Source organism: Schistocerca nitens, chromosome 7, assembly GCF_023898315.1.
Source record: "Schistocerca nitens isolate TAMUIC-IGC-003100 chromosome 7, iqSchNite1.1, whole genome shotgun sequence".
Classification (NCBI taxonomy): Eukaryota; Metazoa; Arthropoda; class Insecta; order Orthoptera; family Acrididae; genus Schistocerca; species Schistocerca nitens.
In genome coordinates this window covers 346,409,750-346,437,642 of record NC_064620.1, presented here as the reverse complement: position 1 = coordinate 346,437,642, position 27,893 = coordinate 346,409,750, and the positions used below count along the sequence as shown (strand labels likewise).

The 27,893-nt window shown below is 38.6% G+C and overlaps 1 protein-coding gene across 4 annotated transcripts in view; it reads right to left on the bottom strand.

Annotated features, from left to right (window-relative positions):
* Positions 1–27,893, bottom strand: part of LOC126195026 (uncharacterized) — a 313,542-nt gene that overhangs the window by 48,557 nt on the left and 237,092 nt on the right. The window lies entirely within an intron of this gene.

The following is a 27,893-nucleotide window of genomic DNA, read 5'->3' as shown; positions in this document are numbered from 1 at the left end:
CGTACCAAGCACTCAAAAGGTTGACCCCAAGCACAGATATATACAATTCTGGACAGATACTACTTCACACTGAATTGTACCTGCATTTATCACAGCACAGGCCCATGTTATAAGGTATTTCACATCTTAATGACTTGTTAGTTTTCCTTGTTTACATTGTGTTTTAATTTTTCCTACAGTCAAGAGGTTTTCAGTCTCATGAGCATGCAGGCCACTTTATTTTTCCTGGACAACTTATCCAACAATCTCCAAATGTTCTGTTAAGATACTTTGCAATTATCTGTGCAGGACAGGTAGAATTCCCAATATGTTGCTGCAACATAGAGAACTTTATGGCCAATGGGATGTCTTCCAATAACCACAGCAGCATATCTGTTAGGAATTGTAGACACACTTGTAGCTATTTGGAACCCAATCAATAAAACATAGATGAATCGCGCAATTCTTGAAAAGCCTACACCACGCATTGACAGACCAAGGCAGTTTTTTATCCACTTCTCTCAGCTGACAGGGATTTTGATATAACTAGTAATGCATTTTGCAAAGAATGATATTTTATATCTAACACTTCCAAACTCTCGTGTTTTTTTTACACTTTCAAAGACAGATCATAATGGTTTGGCATATCTTTCATAATAAAACTGCACAAGTTCTCTCCAGAATCAGTATGCCAATCAGGCAAAATCATCATGAGCATTGAGGCAATCATCCCACCAATATACCAGGATGAAAATACCCATTTGTAAAATAGTGTGTCCTGCTGCATGAAGAAGTCCGTAACTGCCTGCTGCATACCCTCATCCGACAGGAATCATCAACCCTTCAAGGCACATGATAATTCTGCAACAATGGTTCTTCAACAGACATGCTGCCCTGCACACTCTCCATTCTCCGATGGATGTGTACTGGTTTTTGTCCTTTGGCAACCAAGAAAAGGATAACAGTACATTGGTCCTGTCTGGATGGATCTGATGATAATGTTGCCATAGTTCACATTTCCTCATTTCTCATACACATGTTGGAAAGACATGAATGCCACACTAATGCCATGCCTAGATGTTGGTACTTATACACTCGCATCAGAATTTTCTACATTGCATATAACCTGCAGCAACTCCCTCAGATGGAAAGTTTTTGATCAACAACACCCACCACAAACTATAAGTACATCCACTTTTTCCAATGTCACGTACATTGTGTAACTCTGAAGAACTTCATGAGCAACTTGTCCAACTGCTAAAACAGCAGAGCACAAGCCGATGGACATGAAGTACAGAGGTACACATACAAACAGTCCCTGAGTCAGGTGTGTTTATTTTGGTACTGTAGGGCAGAGGTTTGTCTTCTGATCAGGGACAGTGGTTTACCACACACTTATTTTGTTACTATTTGATAAAATTCTATAAGTTTACTTCAAAGGCTCTGTCCACACAAAAGATAAAAGTATACAGTCCCATTTTAAACAAACTAAGCTGTTGTCATAATTCAGCAGCTATCAACATTAAAAATTACTTGCACAGGTCAGAAAATTCACCACACAATCCACCGTAACTTAGCAAAGCTACATCGCAACACATTTACTTGTTTTGGATGTAGTTGGGGTCTTAGCTGCTTCACCCTATACATATAACATTCCCTCTTGCAGACTTTTTTTCTAATTTATTTTTACCTGTAAACAACATATTTTGGCATCTCAGCACAGCCCTTAAAACTTATAATTTCCTATCGAGCATGACTCAGGGTGAGACACACAATTAACCAGTTTTTGAGTTTAATAGGGTGAAGCATTCTCGTAGGAATGACTTGAAGGTTAGGCCAATGAAAAAGTCATGTGGAAAGAAAAGACTCTCCCCTTTTATGGAGCTGTCATGGGAGAAGTGTAGGCCAATTGCTACAGGAAAAGCCAGTCTTAGAATACCAGGCCACAAGCATTGTGAATTCTAGTGGGAAGCTTAGCCAGGTGACAGACAACACAGGGGCCTTTATGGAGATATTCTGATGCTGAGGATAAGGTACTTACAGTACAAGAAGCAGGAAACAGCCTGGCTAGCAACACAGTAAAGGGTCCTGGAGGAAATAGGAGCAGCAATAGTTCACAACAGTGTGGGGTTTGTTGAGGTTTTGCAGTGATATGATCAACCCTGGGTTAACACAGCTGTTAGCCACAGGAACAAAGAGCTAAGTGAATTGCTTTTGACTGAAACAAAGTCTCATATCTGTGCTGGGGCTGTTGCTGCAATTGGGAGATCGGGTACACTAATCATGGCCTGCAACTGAATACAAGGGGGAAGGAAAGAGTAGCTGAGCACATCGCTCAGAGACAAGATAACAACCCTGTGATTAATGGAATCAAAGGGCCACATTTTTTTAGCTTAGAGTCAGGTTACAGACAGAGAGTAGCAAAAGAAATTTGGGGGGAGCAGTACAAGACAACAGTATATGTAACAGTTTCCAGAAAAATAAAATTAATTTGTTTCATCAGAACATCAGAGGGTTGAAAAACAAGATAGATGAGCTTATTGTATGCCTAAATGATGTGAAAAATTCTGAAGTAATAGATCTTCTGTGAATACCACGTAAGCACAATGACGGAGAAGTTGAGTATCTGGGAGTATAGACTTGCACCATTTTTGTGTAGAGTTTAACATAGAAAAAAGAGGAGCTGCAACATATGTAAAGGTTGGACGCAAAGTCAAAAGTATTGAAAGAAATAGTTTTTGTGTTGATCAGAACCTAGAAGCATGTGCTTCTGAGCTGTTACTGAAGAATACTTCTCTGATAATTGTAATAGTCTACATATCCCTCTAGGAAACTTTCAGCTATTTATGAGAAATCTAGATGGATTATCAAGCTACCTGTCAGACAAGAAGAAACAGTTAGTAGCTTGTAGAGATTTCAATGTAGTGTTCTTAAAAGATACTGACAGGAAAAATGAACTAAATTTATTATCTAGGTGTTTCGATCTACTTTTAGTAGTCAGTTTTCCAATTCATGTGTAGAAAAATAGTTGGACAATGACAGGTAACCTTTTTATAGATAGTGTTTATGTGGAAACAATTTATGGGTACCCAGCTGCTACTGGACATCTGATCATGATGCACAATTAATGAAAGTAAATGTTGTGGGAGCTTAAAAACCTAATGCTGGTTCACACAAAGCAGTTAGTATTATTAATGAGAACAGGATACAATGTTTTGAGAGTAAGTTAAAATGGGTGGTATGGGACAAGGTACATGTACAAAAAGATGCTAATGTCAAATTCAGTTTATTCCACAGTAAATTTGTGTCAATATTTCAAAGTCACATTCCTAAACAAATATCCAAAACATCCAACACGGGTGACTAAGGGAATTAAAATCTCTTGTAAGATGAACAGGAAAATTTATGTAAAGCCCAGAGTAAGTCAAGATCTGACATTACTTGCACACTACAAAAATCACTGTAGCATTTTAAGCAAAGTCTTTGAAATGCCCAGGTGTATGCACATCCTGAAAGAAAGAAATAATGCTGATAATAAGATTAAAATTATGTGGGTCATTGTCAAATAGAAGACAGAACAGCCAGTCAGTGTACAAGATTCTATAACAATTAAACTAAATGACAATGTTGTGACATAATTCGCAAGTTGCAAGTACTTTTAACAACCACCATCCAAACATAGCAGCAAATATGGGATTAAATGGTTCAGTTCAAGAAGCAAGAGAATATATTTAAAATGTCATTCCACAAAACTTTAAGCATGTAGAAGTAGCACCAACATAATTGAGTGAAATTAATACAATAATAAAAATTCTAGAAAACAAAAACTCATGTAATGTTGATGAACTTTCAAACAGACTTCTGAAAAGTTGACCCAGATTAATAAGCAATGTCCTTAGCTATACATGCAATGCATCACTTGTGCAGGCAATTTTTTCAGACAGGTTAAAATATGCAATTATTAAACCACTTCATAAAAAAAAGGTGACAAGACAGACTTAAACAATTATCATCCAGTTTTCTTACTGACATCTTTCTTGAAAATATTCAAACAGGTAATGTAATTAAGAGTAGTCACACACTTAAGCAGAAACAATTTACGTAGCATACCCCAGTTTGGATTCCAGAAGGGTTGCTCAACTGAGAGTGCCATTTATATATTCACTCATTAAATAGTTCAAGCCTTAAAGAATAAAATATTGCTAGTTGGTATTATTTATAATCTTTCCAAGGCATTTGATTGTGTAATCATGAAACTCTCTTGGAAAAACTCAAGTTTTATGTTATTGATTGCTTTACATACAACTGTTTTGAATCATACTTAACAAACAGAATGCAAAAAGTTGCGCTGAATAATTCAGACACTTTGAGAAAGGTAGAATATTTTAGTGACTGTGGAAAAAACACAACTGGAATCCCACAATGTTTAATTTTGGGTCCATTCCTATTTCTTATTTATGTGAATGACCTTCCACTTATCATTCAACAAGCAAAACAGGCACTTCTTGCAGACGATACATTATGCTAAATCTATTTAGAAAGTAAGCAACAGAAAAGTTGGTAAATGATGTTTTCTAAAGAATTATTAAGTGGTTCTCATAAAAATTGATTCTCCCCAAACTTTGAAAAAATACATTATACTCAGTTCTGTACAACAAACAGAGTCATACAAACAATTGATGCAGCTCATGATCAGGAGTTAGTAAACAGTGTAGATTAAAACTCGATTGGGAAGAAGCAGGTCACTGAGCTTGTCAAAAAATTAAGTTCAGCTATTTTTGCTCTTTGCATAATTGGTAATCTTAGAAAAAAATGAATCAACATCCTGACATATTTTGCATAATTACACTCAATACCATAGTACAGAATAATTTTTGGGGGGAATTCAACACTTAGAAAGAAAGTATTGATTCCAAAACAGTGGGCAGTAAGAGTATTGTGCATGTTCACCCATGAACATGATGTAGATACCTCTCCAAGGAGCTAGGCATTTTAACTGTGCCAACACATTAAGTATATTCACTAACGAAATTCATCATAAATAATCCATCACAATTTGAGAACAATGATGTACATAGCTGCAACACTAGAGGGGAAAATAACCTTTATTGTGGATTGTTTAAGATGTCAGTGACTCAGAAAGGCGTTGAATATACAGCAACAAAAATTTTTGATCATTTGTCAAATAACATAAAATTTCTGACAGGTTGCAAAGCAAGTTTTAAATCTAACTCAAAATCATTTCTCCTGGACAACTCCTGAATTTTTACTTAAAAACTAATTGTTAATTTAAAAATAGGAAAGACAGAAAAAAAACCTAATCATGAATATACATACTGCAAACTGACACGTTCCGCATCATTTCGATGAAAGAATCATTCATATAGCCATTGGAACATGTAACTAACTAAACAACTAACTAGGAGCAGTGGGAAAAAGCAGTTTGACACCGTACAGGACACATCGTTTGGTTCAGTGATGGGTTGAAAATAGACCAAGGCATTGGGGCAGGGGTGTATGGGGTTCAGCCAAGACTGGAGGGCATCATCCCTCTAGGAAAACTGGCCTCTGTATTCCAAGCTGAAATTACTGCAATCAGGGCAAGTGTGGAGGAGAATATGCGTAGGTGCTACAAGTACTGTAGCATCTACATCTATTCAGAGAGCCAGGCAGCCCTGAAATCATTGGCAACTCCTGCAACAAGGTCTAAGATAGTTGCAGAATGCCACAGGGCTCTGGTGGAGCTAGGGGGGAGCAATAGGGTAAACCTAGTGTGGGTCCCTGGCCGCTTAGGGCTCTGTGGCAATGAACAAGCCAACAGATTGGCTAGTGCAGTAGCCACCAGAAAGATCGCGGGTGGCGCACATCGGCACGGCACGTCATGGACGGTAGTTGCCGCAAGTAAAGTCCCGTCCACCAGAGAGCACTCGAGAATTCGGCCGCACCCTCTGCCGGTGGAACAACAACAACTCAGGCGGCACGGGCCGTGCCGAGTCAGTTTTTACATCGGGCATGCCTAGCAGACAGTTCCCGGTCTACACTATGTGAAGTGCGACGGACAACATGAATCGTGTTAATACAGCTAGGATGGGGGAAACAACTTCATTTATTGGATCGGAACCTGTCCTGACAATCACCAAGGCTATGATCAAATTAGAACTACGGAACTGACTTGGGAAACAGCACGTAGGATATTGGACCAAGGTCCATAAACAAAAACATGTTTTAAAAGAAGCTCTATAATCCTGGGATTAAACAGGAAACAGATCAAATTCATGACTGGACTGATGACCGGCCATGGGAATTTAAAAAAAAAAAAAAAAACGACGCACAATGGGTATAACAGAAGAGGACCCTAAATGTAGGATCTGTGATGAGAGTGAAGAAACTGCATCACACCTAATCTTCGAATGCATGGCACTGGAGAGTAAAAGATAAAGAATCTTCGGGACAACTAGATCTGAAAAAACTGTGCTTAACAAAAAACTGGTAGAGGGACTCCTTGCACTATTTAAGGGTGTTGGTTGGCTTTACTAGATATACAGGGAGCAATACCGCACAATAAACTTAGTTTCGGTGCGGGCAGTGGCGGGTTGGACCTAAGCTGTTTTAGATTCCCTGTTAAAATCAAATCATCAAATCAACTGACTAATTAACTGATCGTAACTGATAACACACAACCCAACCTACAGTTTCAACAAACTTAGCACACTCCCAAGTCTGTTACATTTATTTATGTATTTATTTATTATTTTACACACCTAGTTCCGTAGGACCGAACTGAGGGCAAATCTCCATGGAATGTGTCAGTACATGAAGTTACAAGAGAAAAGTAATAATAGATAAAATAAAGTGTTTATTAATCTTAAAAAGACAATATAACACAGGGATCAGCTTAATTTCTCAAGGAGCTCCTCGACAGACAGACAAAAATCTGTCTCAAATAATAATCCTGAATTCAGTTATTTTCTGTTTGTTACTCCACTTTCTTAATAAATGATGATAAAGAAAAAAAGAAAGAAAATATGAGCCTCTTATACAGGAAAAGGAAGGCTAGAGCTTTTTGTATCTTAATATAGCAGGTATATCAGTATAAAATTCTGACAGCCACATACACATATCCCAACGAATCAGCATTGGTGACAAGAACCTCTTTAAACAGCGAGCTCCATTTCAGGTATTTTTCTCATTTTTATTGACAAATAATCTCTAATACAACAACAGGCATTACCTTCAAAAATACAATGTTTAAGCAAATCACAAGTTCATGATTTCACCAAAAATAATAATTCTGATGATGTTTCTAGCAGTGTATTAAAATCTTGTTCTGAGTTAATAGGACTATCATTCAGTTATCTTTGTAATCAGTCCATGACTTGGACCGCATTTCTTGTCAGACTTTACTACCTGTAGTAACACACCTACCTAAAACTGGAGCTAAGCAAAGCACCTGTAATTACAGACCCACTTCACTCCTCTCAATCACTTTTGTAAAGGATCCTTCTGACAAAATAAATACAACACCTAAAAAATGCAGTCCTGGCATAAATGCACAGGAAAAATTATCCTGGTGATAGTGACCTTACTGTAATCTTTGACTGCGCAGACCATAAAAATTGTACTTGCAAATTGAAATGTTATGGAATTAATGGCATCCCTCTTACACAGTTGGCATCTTTCTTTCATAAAAAAAGCAGAAGGTCTCAGACTGTCATAGGAATGAAAATAACCTCATAATTGGGGAAATAACAAGTGGAGCACTACAAGCATCAATATTAGGCCTACTATTGTTCTTAACTTACATAAATTATTTTCAAATGACTTATAGAGCAAATAGAAAACACGAGCACAATAATCAAGGGTCCAAACTGAGTGTTACCAGGCACGATACAGATGATAGCCGAACACACCTAGAAATAGTTCACAGCTAATAGTTACGTCTTAATTTCACAGAAACTCTTATTGTGAAATTTCAAGCCATCTAGCACTAGAGGTAGACATTAACAGCCACATACTAAATGAAAATCTCTCTGTAACATTCCTTGGGATCCAATGGGATAATAAGTTAAAATAAAGTTAACGTATAAACTAATTATGAAGTGCAGTTGCATGTTTGTTATGTCATTAGAAGCAACTCTCATTGAGTTGATCTGACGAAAAGAGTGCAGGTCAACTTTGCAAATTCTCACTCCCCATTGTCGTACGGCATTATCTTCTGGGAAAATGCCCCTAGAATAAATAAAGTGTTTACTCAGGAGAAACAAACAGTGTGAATATTGCCTAAAGTAGAAATCTGTACATCTCATACAACCCTTTTTAAGGACATTAGAATTCTACATTTACTCATTAATGGTTTTTGTAGCCAACAATAAAGGTCAGTTTCTGCCAAACAGTGATCTACTCAATCACAACAAGAGAGACAAAGATAATCAGCAAACTGGTCTTTGCTCCTAGTCTATAGTTCAATATGGATTTAGATATTCTGGTGCAAAGGTATTCAACAAGAAGCCAGCTGACATAAAGCAAGAAACAGGGAATCATAACCAATAGAAAATAAATTAAAATCATGCCTCTTTCTTTACTCCTTTTACAAATTAGGTGACTGTCTACATCCATTGCTTGTTCATTTCAAAGCTGCATGACAAGTAGTGCTGCACTGCAAACAGGCCTCTGTTGCTACAGAAGTAGTGATTGTTTTCTTAGAAAAATACCAGTTCAATCAAATAAACATTAAACTAGCAATCACAGATAAGCAGTAGGTGCCTAATAAAGTGAGGAAGTAGTAACTTTCCTTCTATATTTACTTAGCTACATATCGCTGGCGCGAGCATGAACAGCACTAGGCTGCATAGTGACAGTTTGTTAATACAGTGTAAGAATGCTCTAGGAATCGATTGTCTTTTGTTGATTTATGCCCAATGTTTTCCACATTCCTGCAGTTTCTTCTTCATGATGGGACATACAGAATACAATGAAGGAATGAGTGACTCAATGAATACTTTCAATATAGTAAGTTCATTCACTGGTGATTTGTTGCTTTATATATGATTTTATTATTGTTCCACAATGGTACTGCAATGGAGATTCAGTATTTTGCGAGGGTGTATATAACAGATATTGTAGGCACTTTCATACTGCATTATTGCAATCATTCAAGTGATCTGGGAATCTCTTGATCCAAAACCTGATCTTTTTGCTCTCAGCCCGGTCAACAAAGACCAAAAACAGAGAAATAACACAAAAAATTATTTAGTTGCAAATATTTGAACAGCGGTCAGAGGGAGAGCCATGAAAAACATACTAAAAATGCCCACTGATGATGGGGCATGAACAGTGGGGTGGGAGGACATTAATAGGTCACTTTTTTATGTTTTTCTTGGATACCTCAAAACCCACAGTTTCTACCAAAACCGTTTGCCAGTGCAAAGTTAAACTATGTTACATTTTCTACACAAAAGTCCCGTTCTTTTCACTTTAGGACTAATAGTTTCCAAATTGCAGGGGGATGGAAAAATTGCAGATTATAAAAATAGTTTTTTAATGGTATAAAATTAATGTTTACTGTTAAATGAAATGGGTTAAGAACAAAGAGTAAATGTATGTACAGTGTTTAAGTGCTACATAGCCACGTTAAGAGAGAAACTGTGTTCTGGGAGTGTAAAAGGGTGGAGGGGGCAGGTCTGGAGGGATAGAAATATGGAGGGACGGTAGATCAACAGATTGTGGTTATGCAATTCCCTCCTTCATAGATCTGCAAATGGAAGAGCACGCACGTAATTCCCCATTCTGTCTATCCTATTACATCACAAGAAGACACTACAGTGTGCAGACATGCCCAGGGGTCTTTATTTCTCACAAAGTGCATTAACATTACATGGAATTCTGATAAGAGTTATTAATAGTACTAACACAAGCAACACACCAGGACTAAATCTTTGTAAATCTCCGCCCGCTATTCTGCATTGGTAGAGGGAAATTTATTCTTATTCATCCTGCAGAACAGTGGTAGTATTCTTCTGAGAAAGGCAACTACCTCCATGTAAGTGTTGCTCCAATTTCAGTTTACAGCCTATGCTTCCCCTGCATTTCCTGTCCTATTCTCTTATGTGAGCAAAATATCTTCACTGAGTGAGTGTTTATGTAGTGGAGTTATTCTCAGTTTATTACGTGAATAGTTATTTCCAGCTGTCAAGTGTGCTATTACGTGAAAAATTCAAAAGCTGGAGCTGTCCACTCTCTGGCTACTGAAGAGCCCATCCCATGTGTAACACACTGTCAACATGTATTGACAACATCAATTTCAATTTCATTGTCTCTAATATCACTGGCATGAATACTTTTCACTGAATGAGGACTATCAAATGCATCACCAACTCTTCCAAAATCTGAAGAGACACAGATGCTTAAATTTCCTCCATCTGCAACAGAAGTAGATCACCTAGGTGTTATGGAACTTCAGATATTTCAGTGTAAGTTACGAAATTCATTATAGCTAATTACTGTTCTAGACGTTAACATAATCAGTCCCATTCCACCTGATATATTCACAGCTGCCTTGGAAGGTATACTGTGAATGTGTGGTAAGTGGCTACCCTCGGTGCAGTCCACTCAACAAGCGCCCGCAATTCCTGAATGGAAGAGATTTATGCAATCTACAAGTAACAGAACTAATGGTGATGGAAGCATAGTAACTGTCTGGTCATTCATTAAATGTTCACCAAGTGACTAAGCTATAATTACAAGGCTTTATAATAAACTGTCAATGATAGACAGCAACAAGGTACTATGTTTACCAATGCAATCCCTTTCCCACCAACACTACATAGGTCACTCACAATATCACATTTACAAAGTAAGCACTACACAGCTACTGTTCATAGTGACATGTTTCATTTAATGAATGCAAAAAGTACTTATTTAATAAACAGAAAATAACTCCACTATATACACCTGTACTCAGTGAAGTTATTTTGTCTTGTCACACTGAGAACTGGACAGGAAATGCTGGGGAGGTATACTCTGCCAGTACACCAAAAAGCAAGCAGCGGTTGTGATGAGATAAGTTGTCTTTCCAAGAAGAAAGCTGCAGCCACTGTACAGGATGATTTGACTCAATTTCCCCCTCTAACAATGTGCAGCAATTTACATAGATTCTGTACATGCGTGTTTCTTGTATTAGTATTATTAGTAATTAATATCTGTATTCTGTCTGCTGCTCGTGGTCTCACGGTAGCGTTCTCGCTTCCCGAGCACGAGGTCCCGGGTTCGATTCCCGGCGGGGTCAGGGATTTTTCCTGTCTCGAGATGACTGGGTGTTGTTGTCGTCGTCTTCATCATCATCATTCATCACCATTACGGTCGGAGGAAGGCAAAGGCAAACCACCTCCACTAGGACCTTGCTTAGTACGGCGGTGCGGGTCTCCCGCATCGTTCCCCTACGCTCCGTCACGGAGTATGGGACTTCATCACCATCATCATCTGTATTCTATGTGGTATCAACAATATAATGAAAATATAGTTGCTACTGACCATACAGCAGAGATGATGAGTCACAGAAAGGCACAACAAAAAGACTGTCGGAGAGTTAGTTTTTGGCCAACAAAGCCTCAAAAATCTCTCTCTCTCTCTCTCTCTCTCTCTCTCTCTCTCTCTCTCTCTCTCTCTCACACACACACACACACACACACACACACACACAAACCAACCACAGACACTGTGGTCACGTATGTGCGAGTTGCATTTGCGTGACTGTGTGTATGTTGTCTATTTTCGATAAAGGCCTTGTTGGCCAAAAGCTAACTTTCTGACAGTCTTTGTTGTGCCTTTCTGCGACTCAGCATCTCTGCTGTATGGTGAGTAGCAACTATCCTTTTCATTATATTGTTACAATATCACACTTAGTGGAAATTAAACCCAAAAACCCCCTTCCAGTGTTCTGCAGGAGCTCCTTATGATGTAGTGAGGTAGACAGAGTGGGGAATCACCACCTTGCTCTTCAGTTTGGAGACCTAAGAAGGAGGCACAAGCATGAACACAATCTTCTTTTCTACCCTTCCTTGTGCTTGTACCCATCACCCTCAGCCCTCCACACTGTTACATCTCCAGAACATAATTTTACACTTAAACATGGTACACACATTTAACTTTGTTATTAACACCATTTCATTTAACAGTAATCACTAATGTAATACCATTAAAACACTATTTTGAATAACCTACGATTTTGGCATCCCCTGTAATGTGGAAACTATTAGTCCTAGAGAAAAAATGAACAGGATCTTTTTGTAGGAAATGTAATGTAGTTAATTTTGTACCGGGGAACATTTTCACAAGAAACTGCAGTTTATGAGTTACTCAAGAAAAACATTAAAAAGTTATCTTTAAACCTCCCCATCGATGGGGTTTTTAGTATGTTGTTCAGGACACTCCCTCGTACCACTGTACAAAACTTTGCAAATTCGTGATTACACAACTGTTTCTCCTAATTTTTCTTCACTGACTGAACACTCACTCTCTTTCTCACTCAATCTGTCTTTGTGCATGTGCCCCCATCAATGCCTATTTACAACTGCTTGATTACCAGGAACCTTTTTTTATACATATACAAGTGGCTCATCCTTATCTATGACTATGATAGTCCGATTGCCAAGAAAAATGTGCAGAAAGATAAAAAACTGCCTCACTCTGCAGTCAGTACTTAAGATTACTTTTATACACATTTGACCTGCCAAAGACTTTAAACAGTGCACCGAAAATGATGTTTGCTGATGAGATAAGTTGTTTTACGAAGATGTTGAGTCAACACTCCAAAGTAGAGGTGAGTTAAGCAGGTAAGCAAATAGTACACTTCTTAATTCCAAATCTAACAGTGGTTCTCAGAATCCATAAACCTATATAAATCTATTAGTATCTGGCAAATGCTAAATTCTTTCTTTACTAGGGGGTAACAGTCTTTGCATTCTTTTACCCTTTTGTCAGAAAGGAATTCTGGGATACACACATCAATAATCTGTACAGGGTCATGCTCAACTTCCTTTTTACTTAGAAGTTTCCATATTAATAAAGTTTTACAGTTACCAGTTGCATGAGATCACCAAAGAAAATGTCAATAAAATTTAACAGCTACCAATTTCTAGTCAAGTGGCGATATGAGATCCACCATTTTCTCCTTAAATGATTATCATTGTTCTCACTCAGTGAAAAACCTTTGAACTTCAGATTACTTCAACTTGGTGGTAAGGCTAATGTGAATGCTCACTATGTTTATGAGCATAGTAAAATGCAAACATATGATGCACATGTTTATCTATTGTTGTGTTACATTATAAATTTCATTTATTCATTCATTCATGGATGGATTTCATTATGAAACCTCCAGATATTGAACTGAAAAGACTTAAAACAAATTAAATGAATGTCAAAAACTACTGACGATCAATACTCTGCTAGATTGTACATTGCATGTGTGTTTAGATATAAGTAAATACATAAAACAGACAAAAGAGATGACTTGAATAAGAACTGCTGTTTCCTCAGTTGTACTGAACAGCTGCTGTGTAACTGATCAAATAAGTGCACAGATAACTGTCATAGGATAACAGTTCATCTATATCTACATAGATACTCTGCAAGCCACCATACAGTGCCTGGCAGAGGGTACCCTGTACAACTACTAGTCATTTCATTTCCTTTCCTGTTCCACTCACAAATAGAGTGAGGGAAAAATGACTATCTGCTTCCCTACATATGAGCCCTACTTTCTCGTATCTTATCTTCATAGTTCTTAAGCACAATGTATGTTGGCAGCAGTAGAATCATGTGGCAGTCCGCTTCACATATCAGCTCTCTAAATTTCCTCAATAGTGTTTCTCAAGAAGAAAGTCACCTTTCCTTCAGAGATTCCAATTTGTGTTCCCAAAGCATCTCCGTGACACTTCTGTGTTGTTCGAACCCACCAGTAACAAATCTAGCAGCTCGTTTCTGAATTGCTTCAATGTCTTCCTTCAATCTGACCTGGCATGGATCCCAAACACTAGAGCAGTACTCAATAATAGGTCACACCAGCATCCTATATGCAGTCTCCTTTACAGGTGAACCACTCTTTCCTAAAATTCTCCAAATAAACCAATGTTGACCGGCCATCTTACCTACCACAGCTCTCACGTTTGTTGCATTTCACATCGCTTTGCAAGGTTACGCAGGGATATTTAAATGACTTTACTGTGTTGAGCAAGACATTAGTAATACTGTATCTGAACATTAAAGGCTTGTACTTCTTACTCTTCTGCATTTATTTTCATTTTTCCACATTCAGAGCTAGCTGCTGCCATTTATCATGCCAACTACAAATTTTGTCTATGTTGACTTGTATCTTCTGACAGTCACTCAACTTCAACACCTTACCATACACAACAACATCATCAGAAAACATCCACAGATTGCTGCCCACACTGTCCACCAAATCATTTATGTATATAGAGAACAACAACACTCCTATCACACTTCCCTGGGTCACTCCTGATGACACCCTTATCTTTGTTGAACACCTGCCATCGAGGACAACATATTGGGTTCTATTACTTACAAAGTCTTCAAGTCACTCACATATCTGTGAACCTATTCCATATGCTTGTATCTTTAACAGCCTACAATGGGGCACTGTGTCAAATGCTTTCCAGAAATCAAGAAATATGGAATCTGTCTCGCTCTTCATCCATAGTTCGCAGTATATTATGTGAGAAAAAGGCAAGCTAAGTTTCATACGAGCGATTCTTTCTAAACCCATGCGGATTCATGGACACAAGTTTCTCAGTCTCAAGAAAGTTTAATGTATTTCACCTGAGAATATACTCAAGAATTCTTGCAGCAAACCGAAGTTAGGAATATTGGTATGTAATTTTGCAGTTCCATTATTTTATCCTTCTCATATACTGAGGTCACCTGTGCTTTTTTGCAGTCACTTGGGACTTTGTCCTAGGTGAGAGATTCACAATAAATGCAGGCTAGGTAAGGGGCTAATGTCATAAAGGACTCTTTGTAAAACTGAATTAGGCCTACATCCAGACCTGATGATTTATTTGCTTTCAAATGTTTCAGTTGTTTCTCTACATCACGGTTCCTTATTACTATGTCATCCTTACAGGAGACAGTCTGATGGTCAAATGACAGTATGTTTGTACAATTCTCATGTATGAACAGTTTCTTGAATGTGAAATTTAAAACATGGTCTTTTGTTTTGCTACCTTCAACTGTCACACCAGACTGGGTCTGGATGGAAGCCTTAGACCCGTTTAGCGATTTTACATAAGACCAGAATTTTCTCGGGTCCTCTGCCAGATCTTTTGCTAAGGAAGCTGTTGTATGCTCCATGCATAGATATTTTCACAGCTGCATGAGTCCTTACTAACCTTCACTTGTCGTCATTTGTGCATCCTCTTTTGAACAGAGTGTGCAACAGCTTCTGCTTCCTCAGCATTTTCCGAATTTCATTATCAAACCATGCTCAATCTTTTCCATCCTTTATCCACTTACTAGGCACATAACTCTCCAGAAATCTATTTACAATCTGCTTATACTTTGGCCATAATTACTGTACATCCATCTTACTGGAACTAAGTGACATCAATTCACTAAGTGAGATGCTAACAACTGCTTATCTGCTCTATCTAGCAGAAACACTCTCCTAGCCTGCTTCACTGATTGATTAACTTTCATAATCATAGTTGTTATAAAGATGTCATGATCACTAATCCCTGTTTCCAGACTGATATTGTCGATAAGGTCTGGTCTATTTGTAGTCACAAGGTCAAAGATATTTCCATTGCATGTGGACTGCTGAGCTAGTTAATCAAGACAGTTTTCAGAAAAACATGTTCAAAAGTATTTTGCAAGACTGCCAGTCTGTACCCCCTGTAATGAATCCATAGACAGCTCAGTCTGTACTTAGTAGGTTAAAGTCACCTCCAATTAGTATTGGACAGTCTGGGTATTTACACGCTACTGACAGGAGATTTTTTTGAATGACTCTAGAACTGTCACGCGGAATTGGGTGGCCTGAAAAAACATCCAACAATTAAGTTGATTTCACCCACACCTGTTATATGCAACCAGATAACTTCACTGTCACAATATTTTTGTCAACTGCAGCAGTTGTCTACAGACTATTGGAATATTATATTTACAATGATTTTTATATTTACAATGATTTTCTACTTCTAATGCTATGAAACAGTGTTTTCCAATCATAAACTGATAGTCTGTCAGAGGCATGGTTAAAATGATTTTTAAAATTTTATTAATTGCCTGTATTCTCAACTACTTATGAGTATATAGCTAAGATAACAGAAAAATTCACAAAGAGACAGATAGGCTGGCCAACACTTACCTTCAAGAGGGTAACACAAAAAGATAAATAAATAAATGAAAGTTGCAATGATAAAAGGATATCTTTCAATGTTTATATAGTTCAAGAGATGAATCAGAAACAGATTATTAATAATGAAAATAACGACATTTCAAAAGTAATGTCAGATGAAATGATAAGTGCCATTCAGTGTACGTAGGTCATTCAGAATGTGAGTCTTGACCTGTGTTTGCGTAATACAATGTACTGTAAAATTCACCCATACAACTACAGTAGGAATTAAATTTAAAACCAGTGGATATGGACTAGAAGCTAACCTTACACAAACACCAATAAGAGAAAATAACTGCAAATGTCTTCAGAAATTTCAAAACAGATCAAAAACACTATCCGACGACAGATTATATTTTGTAATTTGAGCACTAGAGAAATGCTGCACTATCTTTTAGGTATATTTTTAAAAGTTATCTTACCATTCACTAATTAACGACAATTAAGATTCTGTTTAGCTAACTTGCAAGGAAGTACAAAGTCTTCCCAAGTTGGCATTATTACTGTAGCAGCCAGAGAATGTAGAATATTTTGAGATGGACCTAATCTGGACAGAAGTAGTGTGAGCAAAAAAGACCACGAAAGGAGGAAAAGTACTTACTGCATGAAGTAAGTGTGGAGATGGTGAGAGCATCTGGCATTGTTGGTGTGCAATGGCTTTATCAGGTCAGCAGAACAGCAGGGAAAGCAAGCAAGGCACATGAAGACTGGAAAAAGGAAATCATGCTAATTTTTAAGAAGGGGAGTTACTTCGATCTGTCATGCTGCCAAGGCATTTGAGAAGATTCTGGAAAAAAAAAAAAAAAGTGTGGAAGATGGTAAGAGGAAGACAGAGGAACAATATGGGTTTATTCCATGAAGTTTCGGATGACGTTTACTTCCTGCCACAACATTTTGGTTGACAACCATTCAGTCATCTTCGGATGAGATTGAACACTGAAGGTTGCTAGTTCATGTCACTACCTTTATACCAAAACTAGGTGCGAAGACGCATGTGCAGAGGCAGCCACTACACGATTGACTTCTGTTGAGTTACACGCACTCTTTGAATACTGCTCCATCTATGGCACGCACATGTATGCGTAATGAAACACTACATGCTCTATAACTACATGGTGAAAGACCCCCAGGAAACTGTAAAGTTATTTTTTTTTCAAATAAAAACGCTGATCAAACATAAGACTTAGCAAAGATGTTACTTATGAATGCGCAATAAGTTGCAGACAAATGAAAAAAACATTTCTTCATTCAATTATTTGTATGGTTTTTTGTTGTAGACACACTCAGACTCACTTGTAGGTAGAAGGACGATGAAGATGCTAAGATCTTGGCCTCGGAGACATCCTTCTGGGACTAAATTATTAATGAATCGATGAAAATGTGTTTAGTGCAAGATCTTATTAACTGTGATGGTGGCTTTCAACTGGATAAGGCAGGGGGCATGGTGATACTTTTAATTTCTTCAGAAAGAAAATATTTTATGACCAATGACATATCTAGCGAAATTTAATTTTATTCATTTTGACATCCAAATTAAAACTCCACGAGTGTGCATTCCGACAGTGTGTTCAAAGAGGGCACGTAACTCGGTGGAGGCTGCTCGTGTAGTGGCTGTCTCTGTCCATGTGTCTTCGGGTCAGTTTTTTGTATAAAGGTAGTGATGTGAACTAACAATGTCAGCTGAAATATTGTGACAAGAAGTTGACGTTATGAGCTGCAATCCTGAAACTTCATGGGATACTGTTTATGCTGGGAAAATTTCAAGAATCACAGTACGGATTTAGACCACGAAGGTTGACAGAGGATCTAAGGCAGTTCCAATAGAGAGACTATGAATGTGATAAGGATTTAATAATAGTGTTGCTGAACATCGAGAAGGCATATCACAGTGTACATAGAAGCAAGATCTGTGATGCACTCCAGAAAAAGGGAATTGGAAGGCTGATTATGTGAAGAACAAATAAATGGATCAAGAAACTGTGAGTTGTGTACAAGTAGGAAGAGAGACTGGCTTGAAAAGAAAAATGGGCTGAAGTACAACAGTCACTGTTATGAATGATTTAGTCACCCAAGTGGTAGCATGAATATGAGATGAAAATATTAAGGCAGTGATGATAGCAGATGATTTATTGGTGTGAGGAAATGGAGGAGGAGGAGACATATGAGAAAGACTAAATGTATGGGAATAAGTGGCGAGACAGCATGGATTTACATTTAATGCAAAGAAGTATGAAGTGATGATGACAATTAGGAATAAGAGGCAACTAGCAACAGGTATAAGCATTTGAGGGAAAGTACTGAAGAAAGTGGAAAGTCACGCACCTGGGAAGCATAATAAAAGAGAGTGGCAGGAATGATAAGGAGATTAGTGAAAGGGAAGGCAAGTCCCTGGTATCTTGCAGAATGTAAGAAGCCTGCTCTGGAGTAAAGATGTATGACTAAAAAGTAAGCACGTGTTATACCAAATGTTTTATGCTTCAATACTCATATATGCAAATGTGTATAATGAAGAAGAGGCAGGTGAACAGGATATAGGCTTGCAAGATTAAGTTCCACAGAAACATAACAGGACTCACTAGAATGGATAGAGTATGGAATAAGATGGTGAGAGGAATAGTGAAAGGAAAGTCCATATGAGAGACCAAAGAAAAGACACAAGGTTAAAGTGGTATGGGCATATAAAAGAATAGATGTTGGCAAGATACCAAGACAGGCCCATGAAGTGACAGCAGGAGGCAAGAGACCTTGAGAAAGACTGAGAGACAAGCAGACTGTTGGAGTGAAGGAACATGTGATGATGAGAGAAGAAGATTCAGAGAAAGTAGAGACAGAAACATGATGGGAGGGCACGAAAAGATGGATACAAGTATATTCTAAACAAACCCAGGCCAGGGATGGAAAATGTCGATGATGATTAATTGTGTAAGATATTTTTATAAGTCCCAGAAATTTTACATACATAAGGAAGAAGGTCTGATTTTAACATATTCCTGATGGAAAACAGTCACAACGAAATAATTTCCATCTACGTTTACATTGCAGAATATTCAGTGTTACCCCAGAATATGTCTTCTGATGACACATCACCCACAACAAATAAGTTAACCAAAGGTTTTAATGAAATAACACACACACACACACACACACACACACACACACACACACACACACACACACACTTATTAAGCAGAACAGTTAGAACATGGAACTGGCATTTCCAATATCCATCATGTACAGTGCAAAATAAGATGACACTGAGATACACTGTTTCTGACTGCACACACGTGGAGTGGTAAAAATTATGTGTAATTTGTTCCAATTCAAATTGCTTTTCACAGAATCTTACCATGTTTCCTGAGTTGTGGGAACTTCACAATTGGTATTAATATATTGAGGAAAGGGAAAGAATGAACAATCATTAAAATTAACAGCACCCAAGATGTCACTGTCAATAACAATTGAATGTTAGCTTCACTGAGCAAGGAGGTGGGCAGTAACTGGTGAGGCAATGTTTGCAGAACCATCCCAGCATTAACCTCAAATGATTTGAGGAAGACAAAAACAAAAACAACAACAATAAAATCAAGATTACCAGGAAATGTTTCTCCTGACTATCAGATCCACTGCACCATCTTGTAGAGTCTCAAAATATGTAGCATCATCAGCATAATACAAGGTATTAAAAGCCTTTACACATTACACTGATGGTCCTGTTCATTCATCCAATCATAAACCATGTTCTGTCAATCTCATAATGAAAGGGAGTCTTCAGGGATGTGGAATGTGCCAAGTTACCCATTAACAGGCAGAAATAGCCACTGCTTGCTACTTATGGAAGATAATGTTTATATATAGTAAGGGAAAAACAATTTTTACAAAGTCACTTCCCTTATATTTACTCCTTAATGGTTTTTGTTGCTGGCAATAAAAATTAGTTTCAGCTGAACCCTGATGTACACAATAACCACAAAATGAACAAAAATAATTTTCATGTACATTCTTCTTCACTGTATGGGCTTCACAGAAATTCAAAAGAAAGTAAAAAATGTAGGTCATAAGCCAATATAATCTACAAACTATCTGAATATTAACAAAGGATAAGAAAACAACCACCTAGCTCTGGTTTCCACTTTGATGACGACTCAGTTTTTCTTGATTAACCACTTAGTTGTCTTTTGCAGGTGCTGTTTCACAGTTTTGCATGTCATCATTTGAATTATGGTCTTAGTGAACTTAATCTGCTGTCAAAATATTGTGTAGAAAAATGGAACTACCTTCCTAGGTAGGCATATACAGGTGACAGCCATGTTGAGGACACCCTATAAATTTAAACTGCCATCCATTTTGCCAGAATTAGACACTGTATATTAAATTCTGAAGACCCTGTGCATATTTGTTATAAGAAGCTTAAGAAGCTGAAAGAAAAGATTTTAGCAGAATTTTCTTGCACAAGAAAAACTTGTAGTTTTTAGAAGCTACACTGGACCAATAATCAATTCATTAAATACATGATTAATCCTGGGGAAATAGAAAATGTTGATGCAGTTAAGACAATAACCATCTAAACAAATTATGTCTGTATGTTCAAGCAAATCAGCTGATACAGCATTTGAAATATAAACATTCGTGTAGCATGAACATTAAATATTTATTAATGAATACAGAACACAGAAGAAGGTATTTCCGTAAGAAGTTGAGACTAGTTAATTGCTAGAATAGTGCCAGTCAAGCTCACTCTCTATTCACATAGAAGTTCTCACACTGTCGCTTTCAAGGAAAGTCATAAAAAATGAGAACAAATCACCCGCCAAACAAGAGTGCCTCTGGTGGCTGGTTCAAGAACTCTTTGACAGCTGTTAAATGTAAGCACAGTAGTTGACGATCTTGATTGCAACATCAGCCCACTGAGGAGAAGCAGAGCTGAGTCCAAAATTCTTGCAGGAGAACGTACACAACATCTGGAAGGGTTCTTCATTTAGGTAGTGAGTCTGCTTCAAGTAGCTGTATTTGCACTCAAGGCTTGGGCTGGTTTCGTGGCAAACTTATAGGCACCATTTTAGGAAACATGTATCCAGGTTTGGTTCTGTCAATTGAGACCATAGTAGCTTTATCATTTAAGAGCATATCCATAGTACATGCTTCTCTTTCGACAACTCTGTGTGGGTCTGTGTATGGAGGTTTATATCAACGGTTTGGCACCATTCTACGTAACATCACATGTATGCATGTTTGCAAATACGATGTACATAGGTAGGTATTATTCCATGTCTAGATGCTTAATGAAGCCAAATACATGCTCCTTATGTTCCATCAGGTGACAAATGAAGTCTGACTGGGTGTGATCAGGTCATAAGCAACTCTGATTGATGAATTCACCAGGAAGTCGAAGTGCTTCACTGTATACAAGCTCAGCTGACAACGAATCCAAGTCTGGTCTGTAAGTGGTGTGAAGACCAACTAAGACCATGGCTAAAACAATTGTCCAACTTGTGTCACACACTCAATGCAGCCTTTAAAGAACAGTGCCAATATTCGGTCATGCCATTTCTCACTGGGTGGTAACTGGTTGTCCTGTGATGGAGTATGCCGCACAGTTTACTGAGTTAAGTAAATAACTCTGACTAACTGTCAGCTACAATCCATGGTGATGCGCAGTGGACAACCAAAATGTGAAAACCAGTGTGACATAAAGGCAGCAGCTAGTGTTTCCACCGGTACAACATTGACTGCTATAGTCTCTGGCCGATGGGTGACACAATCAATTGCAGCCAATAGATAGCACCTGTCATGGAATGGTGGAACTGGTCCAACTCACCCCCTTGCACAGGTTCAAAGCATGTTGTCATGTCTCGAAAATCTCTGGATGGTGCATGCACATGACTATATATCTTGCTGTGCTGACATTGATGGCATGCATGAGGCTACTTATGACAATCCTTTTGCATACTACGTCAGATAAAAACATTTTGAAACCAGTTGAGTTGATGGTCTAACACCAGGGTGGCATAGGTTGTGGAGGCTGTCAAATGCACATCTGTGGAATGCAGGTGGCACAAACAGGTGAGACCTTCGTCTTGAAATGCACATCTGAACCAAGAATGTCAACAAGTTGTAACTGGAGTAGTTTCTGAAGTCTCTGATCAGACTTTTGTGCCTTTACAAGTTGGACAAAATTAATAACATTTGTTACACTGTTGACTATCACGACAGACAGTCTGTGACCACATTGTTAATACCTGCAATGTGGCGAATGTCTGTGCTGAACTGGGCAATGAATTCCAGATGGTTGTACTGTTGTGGTGAACAGTAGTAGTAGTTCTGCCTGAAGGCATAGACAAGTGCCTTGTGATTCATAAACACTGAACATTCTAGCTTCCAACTGTAGTCGAAGTATTTGATCAATTCATAGACAGCAAGAAGTTTACAGTCATAAGTGATTCATTTCTTTTGTGAAGATGTGAGAAGAACGTGAGTGGTTACCAAGCACCATCGACTGGGTGCTACAATGCAGTACTTAAAGCCGTCTGGCTAGCATCAATTATCAACGCCAGAGGTTCATCCAATGCTGGATGTGCCAGAAGTGAAGCATTTGCAATAGACTGGTAAATTTTCCCTTGTGCTGTGTCCAGTAAGTGCTGCAGTCAGTACTTCTTGCAACTAGGCTGAACAGAGCAGATGAAACTGGCAAAAACGGAACCGCGCGACTGCTATGGTCGCAGGTTCGAATCCTGCCTCGGGCATGGATGTGTGTGATGTCCTTAGGTTAGTTAGGTTTAAGTAGTTCTAAGTTCTAGGGGACTAATGACCACAGATGTTAAGTCCCATAGTGCTCAGAGCCATTTGAACCATTTTGAACTGGCAAAAAGTTCAGCATTCCCAGAAACGAAGTAGTTCTTTGATAATTTCTGGTTGTAGGATCTTCATGATGGCTTCTACTTTCTCAGGTATGGGCAACGACACTGCTGATGAAATTAGGAAGCCTAAGAAGGTAATCTGTGGTTTGCCGAAAACACACCTGGCAGTATGTATCACAACACCAAGTGGTTCTAAGCAATTTACAACTTCCACTGCGTGTTGCTGGTGCCGTTCTGCAGGTGCCACACTTCTTAGGTACTAGATGAAGAAGCAATGACCACGGACTGCTACAAGGACAAATAATACCTTCTCTGAACACCAAGTCAAATTTTATCATTGTGATAGTGAGACAATCAGGAACTAAATGCCTAGGATACCATTAAACTGGTGGGCCATCGGTGGTTTTCATGTAATGCACAGTAATGTGACACACCTCCTGTGTGTGCCTGGTAGTCACAGTACAGTTGGAAACTGGTCAAGTAACTCAGCATATTTGCTTTGTGCCATCTCCATGAGTTTGGCACTGTGTATTGCTGCAGGGCATTGGAATACATCGGTCGAAAGACCAGCGATTCATATCGACACATCTCATACAATATGTGGTTATCGATGAGTTATTTATGGCACAAAGACAGGATGAAGTTGTTGGCCAGCAATTGTACAGGAGAATCCAAGAGTAAATGCAATAAATCTGAACCAGTACCCAAATGAATTTTGCACAGAGTCTTCCCAATACTAACATAAAGACACAGAGATACCGTCTGGCAACTGGATGCGCCTACATACGACTGCTGTTGGCTTTTGCATTGGCGCAGGGCGAAACGAATTTACGCATCTGATCTCCAAATTTTCAGTGATACCAGCATACTGTAGGGGATCGCCCTGTTCCACTCAGGATCAACAAGTTTGTCACAGAATGATTACATTATCTTCTGCAATAATATCCTTCCCCTTTCATTGCTGGAGTTGCAATGAGACAGCAGTTCACTTATCTGTCTAGCCAGTGAATCGGCCTTCTCTGACATGTCACTGGAGATGAAGGACTTTTGCATGGCATTGCTACTGCATCTATCATTGGTGGCATTATTGCATCTTTAATCCTGTCAGCCAGATCTGCTATCGAATGCAATAGCATTTCCATATGAGGCGATAATATAGCTTGAACCTGGGCCGTAACACAACTACTCGAAAGCAAGTGTAAAACGTGTCGAATGTAGTTCCCTTGCCGACTTTACTTCATACGTTTCTCAGGTACTGCGACAGCTTCTTGTCTCCCATGTCTTCCTATGTTGGAACATGATGCATGCACTCTTCCTGTAATGCTGAAACTTGGTGAATCAATACTGTCTTGAGTTTCTCACAAGAAAGGAAATGCTGTAATTATGTCTTCAATTTCAGCAGAGTAATGTCAGTAGAGTTGACTGACTACTAGAGCAAATTTAGTTGAATCGATAGTTACTCCAGCTGGATTGTGAATCCAGAATGGTGGCAACCTCACAGCAAGTTATGACACTGATGGATTTAAAATTACCAAATAAGCAGCAACCAGTGGCAAAATCATAGCAAAAGTGGAGCCCACTATTCACTGATGGATTTCCTGCACCCACAGAGTACTGCACTTTTGAAGCTAGCAAAAAAAATTCTTTGGTCAGTCCCGAGAGTTTGTACTGCTTTTTCTGGTCTCTGTAGCCTGATCACATTGGGGTCACTGATGTCAGCACAGCTAAGGAAATAATTATCAGAACATGTTACAAGTGCATGTTCGAGGAAATCATCTGAAATGGCACACGAAATGTAAGCACTCATGCACCATGAACATTAAAATTTATTAAGAAATACAGAACACAGATGAAGATATTCTGTAAGAATCTTAGACTAGTTAGTGCCAGAACAGTGCTAGCTTTCACACACAGTCACAAAAAATAAAGAGTACAAACCAATCACCTATGCCAAACAAGAGCACCTCTGGCAGCTTGTGTGTGAACTCTTTGACAGCTGTGAAATATGAGTACAGTACCCCATTATCTCGATTGCTACTTAGAGTTACTACACTAGGCGAGCTGAACATGTTAACGACAAAAAAGAATTGTAGCCTGATACAAATGACTGGCGCTTCAGTCACATCTTAAGTCTATATTCTGTGATACACCCCCCCCCCCCCCCCCACCCACCCACCCACCCATCCCATCATCTGTGTTCTGTGTATCTTATAACAATCAGCGGCATCTACGAAGTGATTGAGTTGAGGTACATACAAAGAAGTAAAAATCATAAACCACTCACAAAAACTGTTTTGCCTACAAATGACATTAATATTCATCCGTTTTATAGTATATGGGCTTGAAAACTACATACAAGAACATCTTTCACAAACAGCAAGTAAGTTATACGACTGAACCTGCTTTCTGTTAAGCTAATCAGCAGCTCTGTCTGCTGTTGGTTGTTGAACATGTCCACAATAATAGTTACTTCTTGTTGTGATAGTACAAATTTCTGATCCCAAATTTACACACAAGTAAATTTACAGGGAAAGCTAAAAAGCTACACTTTTAATTTACTTTCAGATTTGTAGATATTTGCTATTTCTTGCCTTGTGTCTGCAGGTAATTCATGAATTGCTATTGTACTGGAACTTTGAACAGGGAGGCAAAGTCTGCAAGGAAACTACATTTGTGTCTTGGGTGTGATTGTGCATAAAAGTTCAATGTAAGCCACAATAATCACTGAATGGTAAATGTGCAGGATAATCCTGTACTGCACATAAAAATGCTTTCCTGTGGAAAATGAGATACAAAATGCAACGCAAGTTGAGTCATACAGTTACTCTTAAAAATAGCACTCATCTTCAAGACCTCAGATGGTTTTCAACCAAGTGCCTGCACCAAACCAAAGAGGAATTTGACAAGCAATGGTCCTTCAGTATTTTATTACCTTCAAGAAAGTAAATGGTTCAAATGGCTCTGAGCACTATGGGACTTAACTTCTAAGGTCATCAGTCCCCTAGAACTTAGAACTACTTAAACTTAACTAACCTAAGGACATAACACACATCCATGCCCGAGGCATGACTCGAACCTGTGACCATAACAGTCACACGGTTCCAGACTGTAGCGCCTAGAACCGCACGGCCACCGCGGCCGGCCTCAAGAAAGTAAATACTTCAGTCTACGCACAATGTAATCATGGTGTAACACTAAGGCAAACAATTATCCACACAACAGATACCATGCAGTAAGGACACACATGGCTCTCTGCCAGGTGCACATCCATGTGTGTGTTTTCCAGCAGCAATCACAATTTCAACAATCCTGCCAATCGAGATTTTGATGTGGAAGTACTCAGGGAAGGGGGAGAGGGGAGGGGGGTGGGAACATTGATAGCAGTGCAAGTGTGAGGATGGTGGTCATCCCCTGATCTGCCACTGCAGTCAAACACTTATCAAACATGGAAGTATGGTTCTGCCAAGTTGAAGCCTGCAGGGGCTTTATATTCTGGTCACATCACATTTGGTGGTATGTGATTAAATGTAAGTGCTGCATGGAACCATTAGTGTGTCCTCTACAAATTGTTAACAAAGAGAACTAGTTAACTGTAGTAGCAAAAGGTATGGGGGCAATGAGGATTTCACTAGCACTGACAATCCATGTGTTAATAGCAAATGTTCAAAGATTTTTTTGTGGGTTTTCGTCATTTTCAAACATGACTATTTCCATTATCACACACAAAAGTAGATTAATTGATCCAGAGACTGTAGCTATGAAAGCTCAGTTCATTTGCACTGTGATGCAGTCATTATAGAGTGAAATTAACTTGTGCCTGGAAACCAACATATTGTAAGACTTGCAATGTTCCATGATGATACAAATGTAGCTTTTTGTTCTACCAGGGCGGTAACATACTTTGGTAAGAAGCGTGCATTGATTGGCCAAATTCAATGTATGATACTTAGTGACACATCAGCAAAATTTTCCAAACTTTTGTCCTCAACCCTTACTGTTCCAGTCTCGTGCAATCATCTGTCCAGACACACATTGTGCAGCTATTGCATGAACTGCTGCAGCAACATACACAAGATACATATCTACCATTCTGCAGTACATGAATATCTCTGTGTTGAAAACTATACATCTGTACAGCTACACTGTGTATTCAAATGCTACAACGTAACTGTCAGACTGTACACACTGCTGCGCGCAAGCCAAAATGTAGCTTTGTTGTCATTTTGCATGTGCTCCCATAATTTTGCAAAGCTATCTGCAATGCATAACACATTTCTTATGGTATCTACCAATGCAGTTTGTTAAAGTCACACTGAATACATGAAACCCCTCTACCCTGAAATTAATCCAACTGCGTATGTGTCCAAAGACCATCACACAAGATTCAAGAATCAGTCAAACAAGAATATGAAAGAGACCCATTTTATGCACAAATGACACTTCCTTAGGATTTTTCAATAACTCTGAGATGGTATTTACTTTCAATGTGATTAAATGCAAGTGGCCGTTCCACTTTAACAGCTCCTGGCACGTAGCCTGTAGTCGCAAGTTTTGACTGATTGTTATGATCACCAATCGAACAGTCATTATATTGGACATGGGTAGAAGGATCAACTTCCTGGCCTATGTAGATGATGTAGTTTTAA